This window comes from Sarcophilus harrisii, chromosome 6 (assembly GCF_902635505.1).
Source record: "Sarcophilus harrisii chromosome 6, mSarHar1.11, whole genome shotgun sequence".
Lineage (NCBI taxonomy): Eukaryota > Metazoa > Chordata > Mammalia > Dasyuromorphia > Dasyuridae > Sarcophilus > Sarcophilus harrisii.
In genome coordinates this window covers 91810629-91833263 of record NC_045431.1, presented here as the reverse complement: position 1 = coordinate 91833263, position 22635 = coordinate 91810629, and the positions used below count along the sequence as shown (strand labels likewise).

Here is a 22635-nt window from a genome sequence, read left to right as displayed (position 1 = left end):
AAGAGGTCAGAGTCAGACCTAGAGGAGGACTCGAAGAGACTTGGAAAAGACAGAGGACTGGAGGCTGGAGCTCAAGCTCTTGGACTCAGAGAGACATTCCATCTTCATCAGCCTCTTGGTGGCTAGCCTGTCCTCCTATTTCCCCCACTGAGATGGGCCTTGGCCCATCTGAAGGGCCTCCAGAAAGCTAGCCAAGCCCCAGGGAAGGAGACAGCCTGTGAAGGAGACAATAAAGAATTTGGATTTTATCTCTGGCTATTCTTGTGGTGATTATTCTGCTGAGACCAAGGCTGGTCCGAAGGCCTTCCAGAAAGCAAACCAGAACACTACATGGGGGCTCAAGAAAGTAATAAAAACATTTTGTCATTCCAACTTGGGAGCTCTAGAAAACAGGATATTTTAATCATCCTGGCATGGGTGCTCTAGAAAGCAATGGTATGTTTTGTCACTTCAATTTGGGGGCTCTAGAAAGCAGGATTCAATATTTTAGTCACCCTGGCATGGGGGCTCAAGAAAGCAGTGGTACATTTTGTCACCCCAACTTGGGGGCTCTAGAAAACAGGACACAACAGATTTTAATCATTTGTTTTTTTCTTAGATATATGGTTGGCTTTAGATACCATAGTGGAAGAGGAATAGTAGGATCTTGTGCTATAAAAAACTTGTATTGAGCAAAAACAACGACAAAAACAACACCTTAGCAAAGATGGAGAGAAATAGAGTATTAAAGCATTTAGTAAATCTTTACTTTGTGCTAAGTACTGTAAATACTAGCAGTGTGACCCTGGACAAATCATATAGCTTCTCTTTGCCTCAATTTCCTCAATTTTTTTTTTTGTAAGAATCAAATGAGATAATAATTGTAAAATACTCACCACAGTGTTTGGTATGTAGTAAGCACTCTATAAATGCTTATTCTCTATATCTATATCTATCTAAATATAGATAGAAACAGATATAGATATCAAATGTATGTATGTATAATGTGGATCTTCATGTAAATATTCATCTCCCCATGATGAATTAGAAGTTTTCTGTAATTAAGAAAGTTAACAAATTGTAGATACAATTTTTATATAATTTTATAAAATATATTTATGTATATATACTGTTGTGTATGTGTTTTATATGTATATGTGTATATGTTCCCTATTATATATATATGTGCATGAACATACACATATATAACCTTTAGAAGGCAACAAAGGTTTTATTTTAATCTTTGCATTCCTAGTACATTGGTATTTCTTGAATTGTTATAATTTGATATTTTTCCTGCAGTCAGAATTGTCTTCTATAAAAGATGAAATAACAATAATAAAATTCCCCTTTGGGATTTTATGTGTGTGTGTGTGTGTGTGTGTGTATATATATATATATATACATATATATATATATGTGTGTGTATATATATATATATATATATACACACACACACACACACATACATATCTGTCTATCTATATATACATACTTTATCTATATATACATACATATCTATCTATATATATACATACTTATCTATCTATCTATACATACTTATCTATCTATCTATATATACATATCTATCTATCTATCTATATATACATACATATCTATATATATAGATATGTATGTATATATCTATTAAAAGACTGGTCTTAAGATTTCACTGGTTTGGGGAAACTCTCTATGAATGTAAATCACATTAGGAAGAGGTAATGCAGAACATATCTCCATTCTTCTGCATTATACTCTTCTGGTACAAAAGGGAGATATAGAATGAGCAACTGTGGATTTATAGTCATTCCTAGAGACTCAGACAAATCGCAAGTAACTTCAGTATTGCCCAAAATAAAGCTGTTTCTCTATTATGGCAGCTGGAGTTAGAGAAACTAGGGTTCACTAACTCCAGCTACCATAATATATATTCAATTCCACACACTTTCAAATAGTGTGACCCTGGGTACTTAACCTCAACTATAAAATGGGCATTATTATATAATAGCAGCTTCCTCACAAGATGGTTATGAAGAGAAAATTAGATGTTTGTTTTAAAAAAAAGTACTGGGGCAGCTAGGTGATGTAGTGGATAGAGCACCATCACTGAAGTCAGGAGGACTTGAGTTCAAATCTGGCCTCAGATACTTAACTCTTCCTATCTGTGTGGCTCTGAGCAAGTCATTTAACCCCAATTGCTTCAGAAAAAAAAAGTGCTTAGCCTTATTCTTGACCTTGAGTAGGTGCTTTATAAATGATTATTCCCTTCCCCTTCATCTATATATGCTAATGTTTGTTATATATGCACATACAGATATCAGTGTAGAGCACTTGGTGAGGTATTCCTTCCTGTAATGCAGATGAAGAAGAGTTGCTTAAAAAGTCACCATGTATGTTTTATGTTCTCTATTTTCTTTTTTATTCTTTTCTTTTTTATTATAGCTTTTTATTGACTAAACATATGACCCTTGCAAAAACTTCTATTCCAACTTTTCCCTCCCCCCTCCCCTAGATGGCAGGTAGTCCCATACATGTTAAATATGTTAAAGTATATTTTAAATACAATATATGTATACATATTTATACAATTGTCTTGCTACACAAGAAAAATTGTATTTAGAAAGAAGGTAAAAATAACCTGGGAAGAAAAACAAAAATGCAAGCAAACAACAACAGAAAGAGTGCAAATGCTATGTTGTGGTCTACACACCTTTCCCAGTGTTCTTTTGTTGGGTGTATCTGGTTCTGTTCATTACTGATCAATTGGAACTGATTTGGATCCTCTCATTGTTGAAGATGGCCACTTCCATCAGAATTGATCCTCATATAGTATTGTTGTTGGAGTGTATAATGATGTCCTGGTTCTGCTCATTTCACTTAACATTAGTTCATGTAAGTCTTTCCAAGCCTCTCTGTATTCATCCTGCTGATCATTTCTTACAGAACAATAATATTCCATTACATTCATATACCACAATTTATACAGCCATTCTCCAATTGATGGGCATCCATTCAATTTCCAGTTTCTAGCCACTACAAAAACAGTTGCACAAACATTTTTGCACATACAAGCCCTTTTCCCTTCTTTAATATCTCTTTAGGATAGAAACTCAGTAATAACATTGCTGGATCAAAGCGTATGAACAATTTGACAAATTTTTGAGCATAGTTCCACATTGCTCTCCAGAATGGTTGGATCCATTCACAACTCCACCAACAATACATCACTGTTCCAGTTTCCTCACATCCCTTCCAACATTCTTCACTAATCTTTTTCCTGTCATCTTAAGCCAATCTGAAAGATGTGTTATCACACAGCAGAACATAAAGATTCAACATCAAGGGAGGCAGAGCCAAGATGGTGGAGAAGACACCAAATTCAGCCTCAGAAATAGCACTTGACTGGTAAAATCCATGAATATTGGGAGTACAACAAATGACCAGCCAAAGATAATCTGGAAGATCACCAGAAAAGGTTTGTCCTGATTGAGTTATCTCAAAGATGTCTTAATTTGCATTTCTCTGATCAATAATGATTTGGAACACCTTTTCATATGGGTAGAAATAGTTTCAATTTCATCATCTGAAAATTGTCTGTTCATATCCACTAACCATTTATCAATTGGAGAATGGCTTGATTTCTTATAAATTTGAGTCAATTCTCTATATATTTTGGAAACGAGGCCTTTATCAGAACCTTTAAGTGTAAAGATGTTTTCCCAGTTTATTGCTTCCCTTCTAATCTTATTTGCATTAGTTTTGTTTGTACAAAAGCTTTTTAACTTGATATAATCAAATTTTTCTATTTTGCAATCAATATGATCTCTAGTTCTTCTTTGGTCATAAATTCCTTCCTCTTCCACAGGTCTGAGAGGTAAACTATCCTATATTCTTCTGATTTATTTATAATCTCATTCTTTATGCCTAGTTCATGAAGCCATTTTGACCTTATCTTGGTGTACGGTGCTAAGTGTGGGTCTTTATGTATACTCATAACAGAAATGCAGTTTTTTTTTTTTTTTTAATCTTTTTATGCTTCTCTTAAGTCATATATATGGAGGTCAAACTTTTTGTTTAGCTCTGGTTTTTTTCATTAGAAATATATGGAATTCATCTATTTCATTGAATCCCCATCTTCTTCCCTGGAAGAAAATGCTCAGTTTGGCTGGATAAGTTATTCTTGCCTGCATACCAAGTTCCTTTGCCTTTCTGAATATCAGATACCAGGTCTTTTGATCCTTTAAGGTGGAAGCTGCTAGATACTGAGTGATCCTTATTGTGGCTCCTTGGTATTTGAATTTTTTTTTTTCTGAAAGCATCACTGCTCTTGGCAGAACCCCGCTGTGCAGATCAGCTGCTGCTCTGGAGTGGCTGAGCAGCAGAAGTAACTCTGCCCTGGGAAGTATGGCCTTGCCCAGGCAGAGCCCCTCTGATGTGCAGAAGTGTGACTGCCCAGGGCAAAAGCCCAGAGCTGCAGAATGGGGCTGCATGGCTATGCTGTGGTCTATGCTGAGTCACTTCTGGTGCTGGGTGGATCTAGCCAGATCCTGTTAAATTCTGGCGTTTCTTTGGAATACATTCTACCTTTGGCCTTTTTGTAACTTCTCTGCTGAGCAGCTAACCTGTGGTAGAATCCTCCCTGCAAATTTTCCCCCCACAGAGACCACCCCTGCCTGTTTCTGCCTCCCTGTCTGTGCTGGCCTCCTCCCACCCAATCAGGACAAACCTTTTCTGGCGATCTTCCAGATTATCTTTGGCTGGTCATTTGTTGTACTCGCAATATCCATGGATTTTACCAGTCAAGTGCTATTTCTGAGGCTGAATTTGGTGTCTTCACCACCATCTTGGCTCTGCCTCCCTTGATGTTGAATCTTTATGTTCTACTATGTATATGATAATATTTTTCTCTTTTGTATTTAGGTATAAAATAAATTTTAAAAACAAATTTTAAAATAAAACTTGTATTATATGTGCTAGTAGGTAGCTAGGTAATGTAGTATTTAGACTGCTAAGCCTGGAGTCAGGAAGGCTCATCTTTCTGAGTTCAAATCTGGCCTCAGACTAGCTTTTTGACCCTAAGTCATTCATCCCTAATTGTCTCAGTTCCCTAATTTTAAAATGAGATGAAGAAGATAATGGCGAACAACACCAGTGTCTTTACCAAGAAAACCCCATATGGGATCACAAAGAGTTGGACACCACTGAAAAACAACTGAACAATACACTATGTGCCCTGCACTGTCCTATGCACTTGACAATTATAATTTTATTTAATCCTCACAATTATTCTATTATACACCATTTTATATTTGCAGAAACAGAAATAGTCAAAAGGTGAGTCACAGCTATTGTCTCAGGATGGAATTGAACTTAGGTTTTTCTGGGAGTTGCTTTCTTTTTCCAGTTTACCAAATATATCTTTTAATGAATTATATGATTTTTTCATTTCACTGTGTCTGTTTTGTATTGCCTTTTCCAGACTCTCTTGCAAGGCTTTCATTTCCTTTCCCCATTTTTCCTCTAGTTCTCTTTTAAAATCCTTTCTAAGTTCTTCTAAAAGAGCCTTGTGTGAGGGGGATCAGGTTATTTCACCCCTTGGAGCTTCATCTGGAGACAATCTGCCTTTAGTCAGTCTCCTCAGGGTTTGAAATCTGTTCTGCTCTTCTCTTTCACCATAAAAGCTGTCCATTGTTAGAATCCTCTTTACTTTTTTACTCATTTTTTTTTAAGTTAAGGGTGGCTGAGATTTTCCAAATGATTGCAGCTATGCTGGGTCAGTGCTGATTCACTCCTGGTGCTGGCTTTGCCGTGTGAAGTCATTAGCAATGCCCCAGGGCTCTGTGCTGTCTGCCCTGGTGTTTGTGGTCCGAGTCTGCTCAGCCACCCTGAGACTGCACTGCTCCCAGATTCTGAGCTGTCTGTGATGGTGTTTGTGGTCAGCTGCCTGGGCCTTGCTGTCTCTCTCCCACTTCCAATTGAAGCAGACCTTATCTGGTCTTCCTCTTGTAAACTCTCTGCCCTGTGGTCTGTTTCCTCCCACAAATTCTCTGCCCCGGGACACAGAGCTATCTGCATTGGCATTTGTACTGATTGCCCTGGCTGCCTTCCTCCAGTTTCCAAGTGAAAGAGATGTTTTTTGGTGATTTTTGAAATTATCTTCTGTTGATAATTTATTACACTCCCAATATTTGTGGATTCTGTGCATCCAGAGCTAATTCAAGGCTGGATTTCATAATTATTATGAAGGTTATAAAGAAGGTCAGAGAGAAATGTTTGTCGTCTCCATGATCTATGTCCTCTATTTTCAAAGAGGACTAATGATATCACCCTATTGGGGTAAAATTGTGGGTGACAGGTAATTATAATGAAAGGATCTTAACTCAAAGTTTTCTGTCTTGAAATCTAGTTCTTTTTCTTCTATACTCTATTTCAGGGGTCCTCAAACTATGGCCTCGGGCCAGATGCAGCAGCTGAGGATGATTATTCCCCTCACCCAGGGCTATGAAGTTTCTTTATTTAAAGGCCCACAAAACAAAGTTTTTGTTTTTACTATAGTCTGGCCCTTCAACAGTCTGAGGGACAGTGAACTGGCCCCCTATTTAAAAAGTTTTTAAAAAGTTTGAGGACCCCTGCACTTCCAAAAAATACATTCATGTGAATATGTCCTTTAGCTAAGGCTTTGTCTAATCTGATTTTTATTTTCTGTAACAGAGTTAGAGAAAATATTCACAATAAGAGCAGGTTGGAAGTTAGCCCATTAATTTATAGTCATATAAAAGGTCTTGACCCAGAAAATTTTAACATGACAAAACAGAATTTATAAAGCAGTGATAGTTATAAATAAGCCACCATTCTTTTTTTTTTTTTTCTTTTTTGCTGAGGTAATTGTGGTTAAGTGACTTCCCCAGGGTCACACAGCTAGGAAGTGTTAAGTGTCTGAGGTCATATTTGAACTCAAGTCCTCCTGACTTCAGGGCTAGTTCTCTATCCACTGTGCCACCTAGCTGCCCCTAATAAGCCACCATTTTTAAAACATGCATATTAGTTCATTTGCTATGTAAATCAAGCTGGAGAAAAGCTTTGTGAATTTGTTAAAAATAAATGATTCTATTATTTGTCATCATTTAATGTAGAATAAAAACTTACACATTTTTGATGACTTGTATATATAATGATGTGATTTAGACTATAGTGCCAGTAAAGAAACACATGTCCTGATTTTAATCATTTGACTCTGGAGTATTGTCAAGTTAAGAGCTAGTCCCAGCTAGTAATTACACAGTTTTTATTGTCAAATTCCAAGGATAGGAGAGGAAGAGATATTTAAAACATATACAAACGTCAGTATTTGCTTTATGAAGTCATATTGTTTGTCAGATGTCTCACCATTTTGCAGTTGGTGATTAAACTTGAGAGACATTCCTTTATATTAGTTGCTAAAAAACAGTGATTTAAAGAATAAAAGGTATTTATAGACTGAATTTGAAAGGGCATTTTTAAATCATTGCTAAAAGAAATTTCTAAAGCAGTTGATATTTGTTCATTCAGTACTAGTTCATCAAACTGTTACTATATGTTTTACATGATTTTAGATTTGGGGGCAAATATGGAAACAAATAAGATATGGCCTTTGCTCTTTAGGAGTTCAGTTTACATTAGAAATGTTAAGAATGTAATTATAAAAGTTACCAAAAAATATGTAAGATAACTAACTCACTGCTAGGTGAATACCCCAGATAAATAAAGGGAAAAGGAAAAAGACTCTTAGGTACAAAAATATCTTTGTAGACATTTTGTAGCAACAAAGAATTAATAATTGAATGGATGCCCAACAATTGGAGAATAACTAAACAAGTTATGGTATATGAATGTGCTGTAATCTTCCTGTGTTATGTGAAATGATTATTTAACAAAAATAAAAATAAAAAACAAACCCTGGAAAAACTTAAATGAACTAATGCAAAATTAAATGAGCAGAAACAAGAGAACAATTTATATACTGTACAAAGACAAGTGTCTTTGAATGACTTGTTAAACACTAAGTATTTATCACATGGGTTTTATTTCCACCTTTCATACTTGGAGGTGGAAAAGAAAGGAGAAAAAAGATGAGAGTTTTTTATTGAAAAAATTTCTATTTGTTGTTTGCTATGAGATTAAAAGTATGCATCTAACTTGCAATGCCCGGGATACTATTATGAAGTTAATGTTTAGTGGTGCTAGACATTTAGAATGGGACAATATACATTCAAATTAGGTGTTTGAGAAGAAAACTCAACTCTAGCTATTACCTTTCTCAAGTTTGTACTGGCACCAGTAATCTTGATCTTAATTTTAATTTTAAGAATGAAAACTAGAGAACTTTTAAAATTTACCCACAAACATATCCTATTACATATATATTTCTAAAACAATTGAGTGAAAAGTCTGTCAAAGGGACTGAATTCTCCCTCATTTATTTTTACTTGTTTATTTATTTTTTCAATCTAGTCTTAATTATTAGCCTTTCAAATATTTACTTATCTTTTATAGTCTAAGAGAATCTGTACATTATTGGTAGGAAATATAACTAGAACTAAAAGATCTTCAACTTGGGGCAAATTCTAAGATAATAAAGTAATAATAGTTTACATTTATGTACTTTTATAGTAACATCACTGCTCTTTTTCAAGTTGAGTTCTGTCATTTCAAGAAAAATAAATTACAGGAGATTTTATACACAAACAACTAATGTTCTATCATATAACTTTTGTAGAGTTCTTAGTCCTAGTGCATTGAAAATAGAGTTGGTTATTACAGAGTCCTTGATTTCAAGGGAATAAACAGGCAATATTTCTTAAAGAACTGGTTCAAAACAAGAAAGTTTCACTCCTTTATTAGTATTTCCTTCCCCTAAACTTACCCTGGTCTTGTTTTTTTGACCTTGGTATATGCTTCCCCTTGATTTTCTGAAGATGTAGTTGTCATACTCCTCCTTGTGGAGGTTTATCTGTATTTCTTTTATAGTATTAGAAATAGAAATAGACTGAGAGATAATGAAATAACCCTATTTTGTAGCTATCAAACCTGTGATCTTGAGAAGTTAAACATGACTTGAATAACAGAGGCAAGCAGAAATGAATTTGTAGTCATATCCTTTATGTGTAAATCTGGCACTCTTTTCACTATACCTGGATGCCTTCCTTGAATGATAGTAAATTTGTGAATCTGATTTAGGAATGTGGTCATTGATGAAGAATAAAGGACTATTACAGAGAATTTATAACTATACTCTTTTGAAAAAATTCCCCTATTTTTGTTGTCAACTTCATCAATATATGTTGGGAATTTTGGTTAGGGTAAGTGGGAATGTACATATGTAATGTCTAATTTCTTAAGTTGTGAATTGAGCATATGTATGACTGATAAAATAAGAGGATTGGAAGGAACTATGTAAATTTAGTTTGTCTCCTACACTTCTATAGACAAGGAATCTGAAGCTTATAGATATGAAACCATCAGCTTAATGATGTGCATGTAGTAAGTAGCAGGACAAGGATATTTACTTCCTCTGATTCTATATCCAGTGTATATAGTAAGATACCATATGGTCTCCCTTCATCACAGACTGCTTCTAACCCAAGATTGAATGACCAGAAATCAAGGATGCAAGGCTGAACTTTAATATTTCAGTTTAAAACTAGAACTCTAGCACAACCTTGACATATTTGGGGAATCTTTTTTTAAATCAGTGTTTCCTCATTGTCCTTTCAAAAGAATAACTACTAGAAAATTACACACTCTTTAGTCTTTTTCATGCACTTTGTTCATAGAATTACCAGAAGTTTAGTAAATGAGCTTTGATATTGACTGCCTCTCTCTAGAACATCTCATTTAGAATTCAGAATCTCAAAGGACTCATCTTAGTTTGATGAAATCATCTGATTTAATAGGACATTTTTCAGTGAGGAGAAGAGATCATAAATGCACCCTCAATATTAAACTGATATCTCTTAAATTGATTGGTTTTTGTTCTTTATTTTCAGAAAGAACCAAAATGTTATCACTATGTCAGGGTCAAGATACACTGTATCTGACTGTGGCTGATCAGACCAATGTGAGCTTGGAAGGTTTTACCACAGGTCAGGCACAAATAGTCTGTAGATGAAGATTTTTTTGTCTGGGAAATAATGATTTCCTGCTCTCATATTGATTTATTTTTACCCCTTATATTTTTTTACCCTTAGGTACTTTCTCTTTGTCAATTTCTTGAGGACAGAAATTATGATTTAGCCCTTTTTTGTATATCTCCAGAGGTAAATAGCATTTTTTGTTCTGAGTCTTTTAGAATTGTCATGGATCCTTGAGCATAGTATGCAGACTAAACTTAAAAGTGCATTGTGTATACATCTCCCTGACCCATACCCCAAGAATGGTTGCCAAACATATACCATGCTATTGCTGCCTTAAAGTTTATTATTCAGCGTGTTTTCTATCATACTTTGCTGGAAAACCAATAAATCTTAGACTGTCCCCTCATAGTCTCCCTAAAATTATTATTCTTATTTCATAGCACTTGAGTGTATTCTTCCAGTCTTGTTATCATTCAGTTTTGTTCAATTAATTTTTCTTCTTTTTTATTTTGACATTCCAATTTTGCCACTTTCTTTTTTAAAAAATCTACTATGTTGGACAGTGTCTCTAATATTTGTTCTAAATTTCCTTGTTCTCTTATTAGAATTATTGATATTTTATTTACAATTCTAATTGTTATTTTTACTTCATTGATTTCATCAGTTAACTCTTTTATTCCATGCCAGCACATGGTAGGTATTTTAAAATGGTTATTAATGCCCGCAGTTTCTTATACTTGATCAACTGTCTTTTCTGGAAGCTTGCTTCATACAATTTATCTTTACTCCTTATATTTTTTATCATTAGACATTTTCTCTTTGTCAGCTTCTTGAGGGCAAAGTGCATGATTTTGACCTTTTTTCATATATCACTAGTGTTGAGCATAGAGCTAGAATATAGTTAGCTCTTAATGAGTCATTGTTGATTGAATGATTTTATCTTATAAATGCCTCTAACATTGTACATTTTTAAAAAAGAGAATGTGAAAAAAATGAGAAAAAAAAGAAAAACTTCACATCCCATGCCCATAGCCTTGTTCTTTTGAAGGAATAACTCGGTATTCACTTCCAGCATCCAATGTATAAGTTCATGGATGAATAAGTGGGTTTTTTTTGCAGGGAACATAAGTGATTTTCTTTGCCTTTAAGCATGTCATACTTTTTTGTCTTTTAATTATTCATTAATAAGTAATAATCATGTGCTATTCTAATGAATTTTCAGTCATTATGATTTTTTTCTTAGATTATCTAGTTGTTTTCCTTGCATGTTGACTTTGAACCCCTTTTATCAATTTATCTCCTGGTTTTTCTGTAGTATTCTTGATGTGTTTGCATTTTTAACCATTAACCCACTTGTTCAGGCAGTAGAATTATTTGAAATAGAAAATTTTGGATCCATTTCTAATAGTAACTTTTTTATTTTTTACTATCTTCATTCTACTAAAATTGGTAAGGATATGTGACTCTAAAAATCTAACAAGTTTTATACAGCACAGCAGCAAGGAGAATCTAAGGGGTTTCTGTAGATGAGGCTGTGTTCCTTTTCCATCCTCACTTTTGTTGGCTACATCTTCCTTTCAGGGACCAGCTTTCCACAATGTTTCTCAGATTTGTTCAACCTAGCCCCCCCCCCAAGAGATGATTGAAGGGTCCCATGAGAACAATAATAAGAGGCAGACTTTGAATTGTAGCATTTGTAGCTGACTTTTGTTATTCTTTTCTCTCAATCCTCTGGCTCCCTGCCTATTAACTTCTCTAGTAAGCTAAATAGTGGCAGCTAGGTGGCACAGGGGACAGAATGTTGGGCCTAGAGTCAGGAAGACGCAGGAAGAAATCTCTCAGGTGAGATTTGAATCCAGCCTCACATGCTTTCTAGCTGGGTGATCCTGGTTAAGTCACTTAACTCCATTTGCCTTGGGTTTCCTAATTTGTAAAAAGAGCTGGAGAAGGAAATGGTAAACCATTCCAATATCTTCTTTTAAAAAAATACCAAAAGGAATCACAAAAAGTCAAACATGACTGAAAATCAACAAAAATATTTCTGGTCAACTTCATCTTCCATACCCAACAACTTTTTTTTCCTTTTTCTAGGCTACTCCAATGGCTAATCAGATTCATAGGACCTTGAATTCACAGAAAGATAAAAATTCTGCCAAGTTGTGTACTGAGAAATTATAATTAGGCCTCTTCTATAACTAATCTTCACCATTTTAGAACCTCTCCTTTCTTTCCTTGTAAACTCTAGCTGATTAGATTTGTAGTAACAAAACCTTCTCTCCTCAGTGGAGTTTGGAGGCCCCCAAGACACTAACCAAATTACCTCCAAAAGGGAACATCTAGAATCTGAGCAGTCATGGGAAACTCTTAAGTTCTTCGTTGAGCACTTGTCATTGACTGTGTGAAGAGAACATCAATAAAAATGGGCCAGTGAATTGACCTTAAGTTATTTTTTTACTGCAGGAATTACTTTATGACTACTCACTTTATTCCTCTTCTTCATATTTTTGTGTTGGTTTTTTTTTTTGGTATTGTTAATCCATTTAAAAATAATTAAGGTGGTAAAACAGGGAATTGAGCCTAGGAAGATTCTTGCTTTGCTTTTTCTACCTTCCTATTCCCATACTTTGCTTCTTTTAATTGTTGAATTCTTTTATGAAGAATTTATTTTTAAAAAGATTTGGTTATGAATTGCACAGAATAGGTAGAAGTTGATACTGATGGAAAGATTATATACATTAATGAATTCATGAATTGTCAGATGGATGAAAATTTGGATATCATGAAAAGGTGAAGTGCTTATTTTGGGAGCAAGTTAGCCTTTTTTTGCATCATGTATTAGCATCATTTAGATAAGTCCCTGGCCCTCTTAAATGCAGTAACTTACAAAAGCTACCTTTACACTGTGATCTGGGCCCAAGATCCCACTGAGTGAGGACTCTACCCAATAAAATCATTGGGAGCCATCTCTTCCCTCTGGCTTTATGTTGCTATTTGTCTTTTATTTTTGAAGAGGAACAATTACATCTTGGGTGTCAAGTGAATTAAATAAGGCACAGCTGCTTAAAGATATCAACCTTATTCCTTCTAGAGTCATCAAAGTCTAGTGGCAGGACAAAAGTCAAGATGATTGGCAATGGCCCAGGATGGAGTGGATGACTGTAAGTGTCTTCCATGTCTGATCAAGCTGTAGGTGTTCCACAATGCCTGCTTCAGCCTCTTTCATTGATGTTCAGTTTGTTCTTATTTGACCATTTTGTTGGGGAAAGTCTCCTCATGCTTGGGGTAGACATCTTCCTAATTCACCAATGAGGCTGAGAATTGTTGGTTATTCTCAATCTGGTTTAGCCTGTCTGCTGAGATGGTTTTACTAGAATGTGGCCACTGTACATCTTTTTGGAGTCACAGATGAGAGATGGACACCAAAAGTAGATGAGCATCCCTAAAAAAGTGTTGGCAAGCATGTACAGTGGAGGTGCTAGTCTTTCCTGAACACCCTGAACACTCCTGAATACCACCCAAGTGACTCGTTTACTGTTTATTCACAGGGACTATGTGACAATATAATATGTGTGTATATCATATTTGCTTACTTAACTTTTTATCATTTCTGCTTTTTTCATCATCATTATCCTCTCTCTCTCTCTCTCTCTCTCTCTCTCTCTCTCTCTCAATTCGTTAATAGACCCAATATAAATATTTCTGAAATCTAGTTGCATGCTCTTCAGCATTCACCTATTTTCTATGAATATTAATATCTAGAATAAAATCTCAGAGAAGACAATGTTATTAAACCTAGTGTTGATTTTGTATGTCCAGAGTTCTAGAGAGAGGATTACCTTTTCTGAATGTCAAATAAAGGACAACTGTAGTGTTTCTATGGCAAGTAAACAGAGGAATATGATTTTATTCTGAATTTATTTGGAAAATGAGGGACAGAATGACTTTTCTCTACAGTCATGTTATCTTGAAAGCATCCATACTTAGGGATATTTTTATCATGTTTCTCATATTACAGAAACACATATGAGAACACTGAATGAATCCAAGGAACCCATTTTTAAACCTGCAGATCAAATCTTGATATGAAGTATGAAGTGTGGAATCTCTGTTGAAAATTCCTTTTAACAGAAAAGAACTTGGAAGCACATTATAAATAATTAAAAACGTACATCTTATTTTTACCTAAGAACATGAATAGGACAAATGAGAAAATTGTTTTTAAGTATCTCTAAATGTCACCTCATTAGATTTCACTCATTCTGATTATGTATTTTTAATGACCACAGAATGAGTGTATGTTAAAGCTTTCATTATGGTTTTAGAAAAGGAATTTTCAAATATAAACTCCCTTCATCGAAAGCTAAAGTGTGTATTTGCAACCATGTCAAATTGTGAGGAAATAATTGATACATAGAAGTCTATAACATTATTTTTCCTGACTAATTAACATCTTATTTCTAAATATTTTTGGCATGTTTCCAGACCGATGGGAAAACTTGTCAAGCATTTAAGTATCATGATATTATTTTTTTAAATGACAGTTTACCAAATGGAAAATGAGAAATATATTTATTTTTCAAAGGAATTTTACACCATCTGCTCTTTTATGCCATTTTAGGGTGAGAGCATTTTTTCTCCTTTTATACACTAAAAAATATTTTCTCTGTTTTAAAAGTTATTATTGGTCTCAAATTTGTAGTTGAATATTGTTATGCTGTAGCACTTTAAATGCCTAGAGAGTAAAAAGTGTGAATTTGTTTGTCTAAAGACTGAAAGGCCAGGGAAGAAAAAAATGGGAAAAAAATTTAAAATGATAATATCTAAACCAATATTATATTTGGTGCTTGTCAGATCACAAGCCAACCTGCAATATAATAACTACTTGCATTGTGCCATGCTTCAAGGTAAAGGGAAGCAGTCACTAAAGACTATCAGCTTGGATCTGATTCTTGCATTTTTTATCTTTTCCCCTTGCTTAGTAGAGCTTTGTAAATCAAACTTGTAGAATGTTAGAGTTGGAAAAACTTGAGAGTCTATCTAATCCAATCTTCCCCCATTGCAAGAATCTTCTCTGAGACTTGCTTAATGGATAATCTTCTCACTGCTGCTAAAACACTTGCAGTTATAAGAATCTCACTATACTCAAAGTATGAGTCAGCACATTACATAGTTAGAAAGTCTTCTTTATGTTGAGCAAAAATTTTCTTCCTTATCACTTTGTTAATGTTATTTTACCTTTAATGATTTCTTTTTAACAAGTCATTTATTTCTCTGTTTCTTGTGAAATCTCACCCTTTACCTGCCAGCGTGAAATCTTCCTTTTAACTAAGGGGAAAAAAATGTAAGCATGGTCCTCTCCCAATGATTGATCTCTCAGTAGGTTACATATTCCTCAGTTTCCTCTTCCTGTCTACTGAGAATAAGAAATTATATCTCACTAGTTCTTTAGTACTTAGATTGTTCATTACAATTCAGCAATGTTCAATTGGTTTTTAGCATTATTACTGCTTATTATAGTTAGGTACTTTGTCTTCCTAGTCTGCTTTCTTCATTTGACATCATTTCATATGATTCTTACCACATTTATCTGAATTCTTCATATCTACTAGTATTTTATGATATAATAAAACATCCATTCCCTCAGTTTCTGAGAGCTACCCACCTTGAAATAATACAGCTATCATATCATCCTCTTCCTCCCAGTGATGGCTTCCTTTCAGAGACTCTTTTAAAGAAGATAGATCTGCTCACCAGTCTTCATTCTCCCCTTAAACCCAGCTATGCTTTTTAATTTCTAGATTTTAATATCAGATCCCCATATTCACACCTTTAATCCTAAACACATAAACACATTTTTTGGAGACAAACACACTTTTCAACTCCCTTTTTATGTTCTCTTCCTCTATTAGAATACAAGATTTTTGAGGACAAAGTCAGTTTTTTTGGGTTTTTTTTTAACGTTCCATCATCAATTTTTAAAAAATTAATTTATTTTGACATTTAAAAAATAAGTTCTAGATTCTCTCCCTCCAACTCTTCTCCCCTGCACTTGAGAAAATATCATTTATATATGTGAAGTTGTACAAAACATATTTCCATGTGAGTTTTGTCACTAAAAAGCCATAAAAATGAAGAAAGCAAAAAAAAAAAAACCAAAAAAAAAACCACTTTAATTTGTACTCTAAGTTCTTCATTTCTCTCTTTGGAGATAGATGACATTTCTTATCCTGAGCCTTTTAAAATTATGTTATATTACTATTGGATTATTATATTGCTCAGAGTCTTTCATCATTGATCATCATTACGATATTTCTGTTATTGTGTACGATTATCTCCAGTTCTGCTCAATTCTCTTTGCTTCAGTTCATGTAAATTTTCCTAGTCTTTCCATCATTTCTTATAACTTAATAGTATTTCATCACAATCATATACCACAACTTGTTCAGCCATTCCACAAATGTTGAGCATCCCATCAATTTCTAATTCTTTGCCACCCCAAAAGAGTTACTATAAATATTTTTGTAATTGTGGGACCTTTTCATTTTTCTTTGATGTCTTTGGAATATCAGTGCAGTAGTGAGTTATCTTGTTGGTTCAAAGACATGCACAGTTCACTATTTCTTTTTTGTTATCTTTATCTCTCCAGTGCTTAGCACAGTGTCTAGCATATGGTAATGCTAAATATAAATGCTTGTTGTCTATTTATCTACCTATTTGATCTTAATTCTGTCCCCTGGAATGAAATGGTCTAACCTCTCTTAGACATTATATTCATCTTTATATGTTATATATAATATTTATATTATCTATATTGAGGTATTATGTATAAAGAGGTTGGCAAACCTTAAAGCCCTATATAAATGTTACCTTTATTGTTATATGACTTCATATATTTGAAGGTGTTGCAACCTTAAGAATATCTTTGTCTCCTCTTTTTCAGCTCCTATAATTTTTCACATGGTTTTCAGGCTCCTCACTATCTCCAAAAATCAATCCATCAGTAAATGGTAAGCAAATATTATGTGCCAGACATGAATTTAAGTTTCAGTGGGGTTCCTTTGTCAGTAGAGTATTTCATAGTGATTGTTATGAATATACAGAAAAAGTAGATGATAGCTCTAATGCCATAACTTTTGTTAGGTATTTTGTTGCTATTGGCCAGTTGTGTCCAACTCTTTTTAATTCCATTTGTGTTACTTGTCCAGAGTTACACAGTTACTAAATGTCTGAGACCAGATTTGAACTGAGGAAGATTAACTTTCCATCTCCAAGCCCAGCCCTCTATCTTCTATACCACCTCGTTGCTTTTGGTATTTTGGGACTTACTAAACATCTACATCATCCTTTCTTCCAACCAAGACTTGAACTGTGATTTTACCTATATTTCTGCTTTACCAGGGTGAGGCAAAAAGTTGCCCTCAATGAAGAGAATTAAGAGGGAAAAGAGGAGCAGGGAAAAGGTGCTATTTAAGGTAAATAAATTTAGATGAAAATTTAAATGAAGTTTAGAGAAAAAGTTAGGTGAGGATTCAGGAAACATTGAAGTATAGTCAAATGATTAAAAGGGACAGGAAATGTAATGGTTTTCTCTAAATTATATTATTCTCTGGGAGCAGATTTCTTAGGGGGCTTTTGGAGGCAGCCTTTGTTTCAGTTCAAAGTAATCATCACCTCAAATGCAACCAGCTGTTAAAGTCCAGTCCTTTATTGTCTCTTCCAAAATAGCCCTGTTAGCTTTCTTAGAGGCCTATCTGTTTCCTTGGTTCCGAGAGCTCTTGCCGCTTGTCCTTTGCCTCTGCCAACTTCAGCCTCTAGTTCCCTCCAAATCCAAAGCCTCCAGCCAGCACAAAGTTGGAAGTTGGAATGAATGTGACTCCTCCTCCAAGAGAGTGAGTTTGTGGGCTTCTGTATTAGACTTATGTATCTTCTCGACTGAATTCTGACTTGTGAATCCCCCAAAGTCTCTAGTTGAGGCTCCTAGCTTACATAAGCTCTCTAAAGATGTGAACTCTAATGTGTGAACTCTCTTAAAGGTGTGAAATCTAAAGGTGTGAACTAAGTACATAAGCATTTTCTCTATCCATTCCAGTGACTTAGCACCTTATTTCAAGTTCTGGCCCATAACAGTTTTGTCTCCTTTCTTATCTTTGTTCTGAGTCAACCATTGCTCCTTCATTCTTCTTTGATACTGATTGAATTATGCTCACATCAGGTAGTACTAATGTCTCAATATGAAGAAGTAACCATGCTTTTTTTTCCCTCTAGTCCATGAACAGCAATGTTTGTTTATATGGACTTGTGTGGCCATAGTTTCATCATCTTGTGCTCTTGCAATAATCATAACTATTTTTGAAGGTACTAAAGGTAAAAAAAAAAAAAAAAAAAAAAAGTCGGTTTATTGCCTCTACCATCTTTTAATTTGCTGGAGCTGACATGAATTTGTACTGTCTTCACACTTTATGAGGAGATATAACTGGCTTCATTAAAAATGAAGTATCTAAAAGTTGATCTACTCACAAGTTTACTTCCTAGGTAAATCAGTTGCGTTTAAAGACCTAGTATGCAAGATGATGTGGTAAATCCATCTCCTCTTTTCAAGTCTCATAGATTACATGCATTTAACTCCATAGTTTTAGTAGTGATATGGATTCCTTCATTCATCATAAGTCTTTTTCTTTTGACAAGATTTCTGTAAAATCTGTTTCCTTCTTTTTTGGCAATTGCACTATACTAGCTCTCCTCACTGCATTCTCCAATGATTATATTTGCTTTCTGTCAATGATGCTGGTCTTTAGTCTTTCTTTTCAATCCCATCCTGCTTAATGTCGCCAGTAGGGTTCCAAAGATGAAAATGGAAAGGAAAATCTATAAAGCATGATGTAAGGTAAGAGGAGAAAAACACCTTTGTCAGATATGCCACAATAATCTTCTTTACACAAATCTAAGTTTTCTCTAACCAGCATCCCTAAATTCAAGACCCCATTGTGTGGTTTTGTATATTGCTTAGATAATAGCATAACCCAGAGAGTATTTCTTTTCAATTTTATCACAGATCTTTGCTACTTAAAGCTTCCCATAATATAGATTCTGTCCTAGTTCAACAGTATTTCCCACTATTCATGGAAACAAGCTGCTTAATTACCATTCATTTGTTAATTACCCATTATTTTCCAGACACTCTGTTAGGTGAGGAGAAAGACAAAGACAGTGTCTACCCTCAAGGTGCTTACATTTTATTTCTATTAAGAAAGATTCCCATTCCCCTGCCCTTTCTCTTTTTCTTTCTCAATCTCACAGACACACAATCACAAAAAATACAAGATTTTTTTTTTTCTTTAGACTAGTGAGAAAGCCCCAGTAGCTAAGGGACTGTGAAAGACTTGATGTAGAAAATGCTACTTGCCTAAAACAAAACTTTCCCCACTCTCACCATAGCCAAGTAATTTCCCCATATTTTGCCTTTGTCATGAATATACTATCCTGTCCCTTTGTTTCTACAAAGATGATATACTTGGTGTATCATATAATTTCTTCCATTTCTCTTCCCCATCTGTTCAATAAGAAAGTTGAACTAATATTATTATTATTATTGTTTCCTACCCCCGAGCATGTTGCCCCCTCCTTATGACATGATTTGAGTCAAATTCTTCCTATAATGTAAAAAGGCCGCCTCTCTTTTCTCTTCCATCCCATGATACAGATTTTAGCTACCTGATCTTCCTCTTAAAGCTTTCTCTAGATATTCCATTTCATATAACCTAGTTCAATAATAATATTAATTCAATATTATTAGACCTAGTTCAATAATAATATCTAATAGTGTCATACCAGAGAAACTGAGACAAGCAAGAGACTGGTTTTTAATTTTTAATGTGGAGTATAAGCTAGCTGACCACATGGGACTCTTGTCCAAAGCATTCGGTGCAGATAAAACAATGCAGGGAACTTATATAGGGTTTTGGCTAACTAGGGTTTGATGGGAAAACAAAAGCAGATAAGGGGGGCAAAGTCACTGAGAGAAAGAATAAACCATAATTCCAGGAAAGGATCATAATTTAATCCTGACAGGATAGGGGTCAAAATAAGAAGGTCATAGACAGGAGACAGTGAGGTGAGGGACAATACTCAAAAGGAGGGGGAATTATCCTAGCAAGGATAGAGATAAAGCATCTGGAGTTTATGACACAATGGTATGTAAAGATGGTCAGAGCTTCAAGGTTTTTCCTGGGCTCTTTTTAAAAATTTGATCTCCAGTCCTAATGGCAAGGAAGGGGGGGGGGGGTGGCTATGATTTTTTATTTAGGGTTCAATAATAGTAGTTAATATTTAAATGGTGTTTTGAGATTTTCAAAGCATTTTACATATATATGTAAATATATGTATGTGCAGGTACTTTACATATATATAATCTCATTTGATCTATATATTTTTATGAAGTAGATGCTATTATTACCTTCCTCCCTTTATAAAAGAGAAAACAAGCTCAAAGAGGTTAAGTAATATACATATACACACATATATGCATACCAAATGTCTGAGTCAGGATTCAAACTCGGGTCTTCTCAGATCCATGATCAGTTACTTGATCAATATGCCACCATATCACATCCCAAATTATCATTTCCCCTGAAGCCTTCTCAGTATTTTAGTCTTAGCTTACTTTTCCACTCACTAACTCAACATTCACTAGTCATGAACTATGCATTTTAACACTTTATAATTTGTATGTAGATAAGACAGTTTTACATAGCTGTAGAATGCGTTAGTGTCATCTGAATGGAAGTGATTAAAAGCCATGTCTCCTTAAGAACCTACAATAGATTCCTCTCTCTTATGCAATATTCAAAATCCTGGATTTATCAGGTTGCCTTGACCCTCTTGCCCCTTGCCTAGCCACATGTAATTTACTTCTTTCACCTAACTGGTTAATTATCCCTTTTTGTTTCCTACCTCCGAGCATGTTGCCCCCTCCTTATGACATGATTTCTTTGACTCAAATTCTTCCCATAATGTAAAAAGGCCTCTCTTTTCTCTTCCATCCCATGATTCAGATTTTAGTAACTGATCTTCCTCTTAAAACTTTCTCCAGATATTCCATTTCAAATAAATTGATCCTTTGTTTGAATTCAGTTCTACAGTTACTCTTTCTCTAATTTATTCACAGTACTCTTGTGTCCTAAACTAATTAGCAAACTCCTTGAAGACATTCTTATGCTTATTTTCACACACACTCATGTATATACACAACATTTCTTATTTGTTGTCAAAAAGATGAAAAGGGAATACTTACCTTTGTGTTTAACCTTAGTGTCAGAGGTTAAATGTACATTTCATTCTTTTATATAAAAAAAAGTATGGATTGTAGAAATGCAGAACACATGTGCCACCAGATCTCTCCATTTTGGGGTCAGTTTTGTTTGGCTGTTCTTGTTACAAGAGAGTTAAATTGTAGGAGAAAGGCTATTTGTCTTATTATTAGATTTCTTGTTCAGTATGTGATGTCTATGGGCCCCTAGATGGTAGAGTTGATAGAGCACCAGGTCTGAAATCAGGAAGATCTGAGTTCAAATCTAGCCTCAAATACTAACTTGAGTAAGTCTTGGGAAAGTCACTGTTTGCCTTAGTTTCCTCCTCTGTACAATGAACCGAAGAAGGAAATAACAAACTACTCCAATATCTTTGCCAAGAAAACCCCAAAAGGAGGTGTGGGTCATGAAGAGTTAAATGCATCTGAAATGACTGAATAATGTATAATTTCTATTCAGATAGTTAGTTAGCTATGTTCCCTCTGAGTAAAGTCTGTTCTTCTGGACTCTGTAATGTGACTTGCTCAGAATCACCCATATGAAAATATTTATGAAGCTAAATTCCATAATCTTTAAATCAGAGATCAGGATCACATAAAACTTATTTCCCCTCTAAAGGCTGGAAATCTTAACTCCTCTTATTCTTCATGCCTCTTTAAAAAAAATCAGTAAATAAACTTTCACCCCTCCCCAGTTTATTTTCAAGGGACAGGTTGTTGCATTTTATAGAGCTAAAGTAAAATTTTTAATTGAAATATTTAATTTGTTTAAAAAGTTGTTACATAATTTGTAGGAAAGAAAAAAGTCATCAGTCTCGCTCTGCCTCAATAAGAGATGATATCTTAGACCTGAAACTGGCTTCTCATTCATGCTGACCATCTCTCTCCTGGAAGAGACTATGTAATAAAAGCTAGTATTTTGGAGCCATACTTCATGGCACTAAAGTTGGTATAATTTAAAAGAAAAACATGCCTTAAAACAAATTTATAGCTAAGAATTTCCACAAATAAGTCACAGTTTTTTGAGTTATTGTTTCTACATTGACACACTGCTCTTGTGCCTATGCATAGCCATGATTTATGTCACTACAGATGTGGGCTTTAAATGTATGTACACCTTTGTATTCATCATCTGCTGAATTTGGTGCTTTTTTCCCCCATTGTACTTTCCTCTTGTTTTTCCACAACTCAACAGAGCTGCCTAAATTCAAGACACCTTAAAGCTCATATATGATTTTT

The 22635-nt window shown here is 34.6% G+C and overlaps 1 protein-coding gene across 3 annotated transcripts in view; it reads left to right on the top strand.

Moving 5' to 3' along the window:
- Positions 1-22635, top strand: part of MARCHF1 (membrane associated ring-CH-type finger 1) — a 1010725-nt gene that overhangs the window by 515974 nt on the left and 472116 nt on the right. Inside the window, exon 1 of one of the 3 annotated variants that reach the window (XM_031942768.1) lies at positions 16757-17098. The exons of the other annotated variants lie outside the window; for them this stretch is intronic. The gene's annotated coding sequence lies outside the window, so the exon portion shown is untranslated. Of the gene's footprint in view, positions 1-16756; positions 17099-22635 lie in introns of those variants that run through there. 3 annotated transcript variants of the gene reach the window in all.